The sequence below is a fragment of the Bufo gargarizans genome, chromosome 4 (assembly GCF_014858855.1).
Source record: "Bufo gargarizans isolate SCDJY-AF-19 chromosome 4, ASM1485885v1, whole genome shotgun sequence".
Lineage (NCBI taxonomy): Eukaryota > Metazoa > Chordata > Amphibia > Anura > Bufonidae > Bufo > Bufo gargarizans.
Window position 1 is genome coordinate 322,525,087 of NC_058083.1, and position 7,653 is coordinate 322,532,739.

The following is a 7,653-nucleotide window of genomic DNA, read 5'->3' on the forward strand; positions in this document are numbered from 1 at the left end:
AGCTGAAAGTTATATGCATCAGATCTCTTAACAATGTTCAACCTATGCAGAGGTCATACACAACCAGGGTTGCCAATCGTCCTGAAATTTCTGGACAGTCCGTGAAAATTAGTGACTTCTTCGTGTGTCCGTGAAAATCAATAGATGTGTTTGTGATTTTTTTTAGGCTGGGGGTATTTGACTAAATTATTTTGGTGGTAATTATCATTTTTAATGAGGTGTTATCAGTATATTAAGCTATAAACATGTATTACTTATAATCTTTATCAGTCGTTATGGTTTTCCAATTTGTTCCTAAAAAACCTTGTCTGTCTATGATTTTGGGATAAGTTTTCCAGAAAAAATAAAAATTCTGGTTGGCAATCCTGTACACATCAGGCCTAAAGTTACATGCATATACCTTAATAAAATCACCAGAACTGGAAAGGACAAATATCTAGTTTTAGGCCTCATGCACACAAACGTATTTTATTTCCGTGTCCGTACAGTTTTTTTTGCGGAACGTATACGGAACCTTAAATTTCAATGGGTCCGCAAAAAAAAAAAGGAAGGTATTCCGTGTGCATTCAGTTTCTGTATGTCCGTATTTCCGTTCCGCAAAAAAATAGAACATGTCCTATTACTGTCCGCATTACGGATAAGGATAGTACTGTTCTATTAGGGGCCAGCTGTTCCGTTCCGCAAAATACAGAATGCACACGGATGTCATCTGCATTTTTTGCGGATCCGTTTTTTTGCGGACTGCAAAATACATACGGTCGTGTGCATGAGGCCTTAAGCTAGAAATAAATTAAAAAATCAACCAATAAATTACTGGGATTACACACCTTGAAAAGTAAGTGAACCCGAAATCTATATATTTCCTGAGGCATCCTCAAAATGCGGCCCGCCAGCTGTTGTAAAACTACAACTCCCACAATGCCCTGCTGTAGGCTGATACCTGTAGGCTGTTCGGGCATGCTGGGAGTTGTACTTTTGCAACAGATGGAGGGCCGCAGTTTGAGGAATGCCTGTATTTCCTGAAAGCAGACAACCTGATGGGTGCAGCTGTCTTGATGGACTGGTGACCGGTGATCATAGGTCATGTGACCGCCATAGCCAATAACCATGGTACCATTTCGAGCGTCTAGGACTTTTTGATCACTTTTTATACAAATTTTTTGGGGGCGTTGAAGCAAGGAATAAACGGCATTCTCTGTACTGGATAAATATGTTTATATTTTAATAGTACTGGCATTTTAGGACATGGCAATGCTAATAATCTTTACTTTTGTGTTCATTCATTTATATTTTTAATGCGGAAAAAGGGAGTGTGATTTGAATTTTTAAATTTTTATTTTAAGTCCCCCTAAGGAACTTGAACATGTGATTATCTGACAGTTTCTCCCATAGACTGCAATGATTTAATGCTGCAGACTATGGGAGATTCAGTATGTTCCTGTAGAGTTCCCGAGGCTGCCACAGCAACCAAACGTCTCACTTGATCTCAGTGCAGGGGAGCTGTTGACCACAGCATCTGAGGGGTCAAATGTACATGATCCCCAAACATGTATATTGCCTCCGGGTGTCTGCTGTGGAGGCCGCACAGCTTCGGAGCAGGCACCATCTTTAAAGAATGGACTTGCACTGTACATGTACGGCGGAGGTCCACAAGGGGTTAAGGACTGATAGTGTGTTTTATTGTCAACTCTGAAATAGGTAGAGCAGCTTAAGTTTTTATATATGGAAAGCTTTCTAAACAAGGAGATGCATAACACTTGAGAGCATTAGATAAGTATTATTTTTATGGACTAAAGAATTTTTAAAAAAAACTGCCTTTTATGGCAATCTTGTAAAGATCTTTCATATAGTTTATAAGTATATTCCACTTCTTCACTTACATGGGATAACTCATCTTTTTTATGCCACCTTCAGTTCTCTTTCTTCTTATCCTTCTATCTAATACATTACCTTATAAACAAAAAATACTTTTTAGCTAGATGGTAAAAAACAAGACTACATGCACACGATAGTGGAAAAAAAAGGACATTAAAAACAGAAACACTCAGTTTTTCATGGCCATTTTTTAACCTATTTGTGCATCCCTTTTCTGTCCATTTTTCATGGCCGCTTTGCATCTGTTTTTCATGGCTGTTAAAAATGGCCATTAAACGCAGATTAATTTCATTGGCTTTTTTTTTATAAAGATCCCAACCCCTGCAGTGCCCTCTGGACACATAATGTTCCCCATAATGGCCCCCAGCAGTAATAATGCCCCCCATAGTGGCCCCTAACTGTAATAATGTCCCCAATAGTGGCAACCATCTGTAATAAGGCCCCCCATTCGTAATTATGTCCCTCCTAATGACCCCCATCTGTAATGTCTCCCATAGTGACCCCCACCTGTAATGTCTCCGGTAGTGGCCCTGATCTGTAATAATGACCCCATAGTGGCCCCATCTGTAATAATGTCCCCCACAGTGGCCCTAGCTGAAATGTTTCATTTTAGTCAAAAAAAAAAAAAATACTCACCTCATCAACTTGCACGCGCAAAGGCAGTCGCCCCTCTCATCATTGAAAAGGACCTGCGCTCAGCTTGACAATGTCCCTGCACGCTCCCATTATGAGCACATAGTGACGTCCTCATGCTGAGTGCAGGTCCTTCAGCAGGTCATTTTTCGTCATTTTCAATGAAGAGAAGAACAACACTTCTATGAGTGGATAAGTATTTTTTTTTAAACCCTAAAAGGCCACATTGTCTTAGCAAACCCGTTTTTAACGGCCGTTCATTGGCCAAAACCTGGTGCGGGTCAAAAACACAGAACAGGTGCAGATCTTTCCCTTACGCTGGGTTCACACCTGAGCGTTTTACAGCGCGTTCCTACGCGCTGTAAAACGCACAACAGGCGAGAACCAATGATTCCCTATGGGAAGGGTTCACACCTGGGCGTTTTTCAGCGCGGACGATCGCGCTGTAAAACGCCCGACGCTCAAACAAGTACAGGAGCTTTTTTTGGCGCGTTTGACGCGCGTTTGGGCCATAGACTCTTTGGACAACACTGCTGTCAATCACCCAAACGCGCGTCAAACGCGCGTTCACTATTAAAAAAAACGCGCATAAAACGCGCGACAAAAACGCGCATAGAAACGCGCGTTTGAGAAACGCCTAGGTGTGAACCCAGCGTTATACCTTATCCCTGTGGAGGCTCCAATCCTGGTTTTAGCTCACAATCACTGATGCAAAATACTGACCAAAACACCGACGTGTGAATAATGCCTCTGGCATATTGCTGCATACTGACTACAAGCAAGGACACTGAGTACTGAATCCACCTGCCCTGGCCAGTACAGGCATGACAGCTTCCCATATGGAACTAAAGGGACTTTCACAGGGGATTTACACAGTATAAATTACTCCACATCATTATGTCAAAATAAAAACAGAAATAAACATAAAATATATAAAATGGCTCCAAATAACAAAAAAAGGCAGTATTTCGCGCGGGTGCAATGAGTGATGCGAACGCATTGCGCCCGCACGGAATCCGGACCCATTCATTTCAATGGGTCTGTGTACATGAGCGGTGGTTTTCACGCATCACTAGTGCGTTGCGTGAAAATGGCAGCATGTTCTATATTCTGCGATTTTCATGCAACGCTGGCCCCATAGAAGTAAATGGAGCTGCGTGAAAATCGCATCGCATCCGCAAGCAAGTGCGGATGCGATGCGTTTTTCACTGATGGTTGCTAAGAGATGTTGTTTGTAAACATTCAGTTTTTTATCACGCACATGAAAAACGCTGTAAATCGCATTGCACCCGCGCGATAAAAACTGAACAACTGAACGAGATCGCAAACAAAACTGAATGGACTTGCTTGCGAAATCACAAAGTTTTCACTGAACGCATCCGTACCTAATCCGGACACGCTCGTCTGCAATGGGCCTAAGGCTCATCAAAGCTGACACTGACATGTCATAAAGCTGTGTCAGACATTTTTTTTTTCTTTCTCATATCTATATCATATCTATCTGTCTATTTTCTATATGTCTATTATCTATATATTTTCTATTATCTTCTATCTGTCTATTAAATATCTATCTGGCTATCTCCTATCTATCTACTTATCATCTATCTATTCGTGAAAAGGTATTTGCATTTACCGTTGTGCTCGGCTTTCTTGCTTTGAAGATAATGGAGATGATTTACTAAAGTGCAGCGTGTGGCTGGTTACTTTCAGACAATTTTTACACCTTACTTAAAGGGATTCTCTAGGGAATTAAGAAAATGAAAATATGTAAATATTGCTTTATTATGAATATATTCCCAAATACCTTTCATTAGTTATAATGGCTCGCTTTGTCTGGGGAGCAATCATTAGGAGAAATAAAATGGCTGCAATCCTATTAGTGCACACAAAACCTGTCCTAATCACACAGGAGGAGGAGTTACTTCATAACACTGAGCTAAAGAGCTGCCTCATCCTCCTCTCCTACTTGTCAGGGATTATGATCCTGAATACAGATGAGAAGATCTTCAGCTGAATCTCTGTAGGAATGGAGTTGATGAGGGGACATGAAGTACAGAGAGGACAGACAAGACAGACTGTGGTGTTGTGGGGCTGTGGTAATGGAGACTGCATACAAGAGCTGCTGCTCATCAGCCACATCTGCTCATGAACTCCATTCCTACAGAGATTCAGCTGATGACCATATTAAAACTATTCAGGATGATAATCCCTGACAAGCAGAGCACAGAGGATGAGGCAGCTCTTTAGCTCAGTGTTGTGAAGTAACTTGTCCTGCTGTGTGATTAGTACAGGTTTTGTGTGTACTAATAGGACAGCGGCCATTTTGTTTTTCCTAATGATTGCCCCCTAGACAAAACAAGCCATTATAACTCCATTTTTAAAAGACTACTTGTAAAGTGTTCCAGTGTCATGGACGTTCCCGCAACAGGTGGCAGGAGATTGGTGAGACTGGCAACACGTGGTTTGATCTGACATGTTTTTCTTATGGATCAAATGACGACTGTGTTGTTTCTGGTGCTTGCCACACCTTCTTTCCCCAGGTGTGGCTATTAGGGTCATTTCACCTTCTCTATTGCTTCTCCCACAATGCTGTGCGGTTTATAGCTTCTGTTTGGACCTTTGAATAAATTGTGGTTGGATCTCGGCTGAGTTCCTGGTGCTTCCATTGCTCCTTTAAAGTTAAGTCTTTCCTTTCCCTTTTGTATTTGGTTTGGGTTTTGTGTGTTGCATTTCCCTATTGTTTGTATTAGGCCTGAAGGAGACTCTTGTTCATCCTTCCTTTTTGAGGAACAGGTAGTCTTGTCCCTGCCATTAGTACCAGGGTCCTATAGGGCTTGATAGGAATCTTGGTATTCCTGCGTATGAACTCACCTACCTTCGGGGTCTGTTCATACTGGTAGTCAGTCAGGATTTTGGTTAGGGTTTTTACTAGGAGGTGTCCATTTTCCTTCCCTAGTTCTCAGGCCTGATTCCCTGTTTCCCCCTTCCCTCCTATGCTCGGTGTTGTGTTTCCCTCCCACACTGAAGAGTGACATCCTAGATTTCCTAAAGAGGTGTCATTTTCATAAACTGGAAGTTTATTAAACTTGTTTCTTATGACTGAAAGGCTTGGGGGATCATTTATCATGAGGGGAATTTTTGAAGTCAGATGTTATTGAGTCTCTGTTGCCATAATTACACCAAAATGATCATACATTTATTGCTGTAAATTTAGATCTTTAAAAATTAAGACTTTTGTCTAATGATGTTAAAAAGTTGCAGTTGATAAATTGAGCACTTAATTGATATAGCTTACCACGCCCACTTTCCAACCCACAGCCCAGTCACAAGAGCATAAAATGATAAGTTGCATTTTTTTTGCATAAAAATTATGTGCCAAAATTTCCTTTTTTTTTGCCAAAATTCTGGTGGAAATGGCATGATAAACTGCCCCCATGAATTCATAAAATGTACCAACATTACTAAAGATATGCACCATTTTTTCTAAATAAATATTGATGCACACCAGCCATAAGGCGGCACAAGGAAATGGGTCTCACATGATTTGTGAGTTATGACAAATTGTTCTTGCTGTCTTTGCCATTTTTAGACATTAAGGCTCCATTCACACGTCCGTAATAATGGGTCCGCATCCGTTCCACAAATTGCGGAACGGGTGCGGACCCATTCATTCTTCATGCGGACGGAATGGATGCGGACAGCACACAGTGTGCTGTCTGCATCCGCATTTCCAGAGCGCACCGCCAATCTTCCGGTCCGCAGCTCCAGAAAAAAATAGAGCATGTCCTATTCTTGTCCGCAATAAGGTATTTTTATGGGGGTTCCGGCCGGGTTTATTGCGGATCCGCAATGCACTATGGATGTGTGAATGGACCCTTAGGGGGGTCAACAGAAAATTGATGTGATTTTGGCTGTTTTGTAGGTCATCAATATTTCAGTGGGGGCCTGACTCCCTTATGACCAATCCTGAAAACAGGGATACGCTGGTTTAATACGGTGTGATATTGATGATGACCTGTCCTTACCTCCTTTGAAAATAAAAAAATGTGGAGCTAAATTACCATAATTTATTATAAAACAAAATGTAATTTTTCATTTTCATGGCCAAATATTTCTAAATTCCATGAAACACCTGTTGGGTCAAAGTGCTCACTACGTCCTTTGAAAAATTCCTCAAGGGATGTAGTTTCCAAAATAGGGTTACTTACATCTTGGGGGTTACCAATGTAGGGGTACCTCATTGTCTCTTCAACTGCAACATGATGGCTAAAACCCATTTCAGGAAAATCTACTTTGAAAAAGCTATATGGCGCTCCTTCCCTTCTGAACCCTGGGGTATGCCCATACAGCAGTTTATGAGCACACATGGGGCGTTTCTGGATACTACAGAATCAGGGTATTAAATATTTAGGGTTAGGTTTGCTTTTAACTCTTGCCGAGTTACAGGAACAAATGGATTAAAATCTCCAAAATATATGCAAACGAGCCTCTAGAAGCAACAGGGGCATTGCCATTACTCCTATAGGCTCAGCTCTCTCTGCAACTGCTACCATGGACAGGGCCAGGCAGTGTAAACGTGATCACACTGGGCCCTGAATTCTCCTAAAGTCAATCGAAGTGAAGAGGGTGCGGCATGGCAACGCCCCTGTTGCTCCTAGAGGCTCATTTGCATATATTAAAAGATTTTTCTCAGCAATGCGGGCACATATGGTGAAAACTGCTTGCGTCCTGAAGAGGTTAAAAAAAAATCAACAAAAAACCTGAGTGGAAACCCAGCAGTTTAAATACTCATTGAGGTTCCCCCTCAGATGTGTTTACCAGTAATGCCTATGATTAGCATCTTTCTAAAACCGTATTGGAACAGAATGATGCTAGTCTGAACAGTGCTTAAAAAATAAAAATAAACTTTATTCACCCAAAAGCCCTTTTAAACTTTCTTCCTGCACTGAGAGACTTGCATGCGACCCCTGCGGTAGGACAGCCATAACTTCCCTCACAGCTGTGTGGTATGAACAAGCTCTACCTGCGAGGCTGTCAGGCTGCAGGACGTGTGTGTGGTGGCACCTGCTGTCACACACCGGCAATGACTGAGGTGGAATGACTAGGGGCCACTTGTCACATGTGACGGGCTGTAGCGTGCGACAT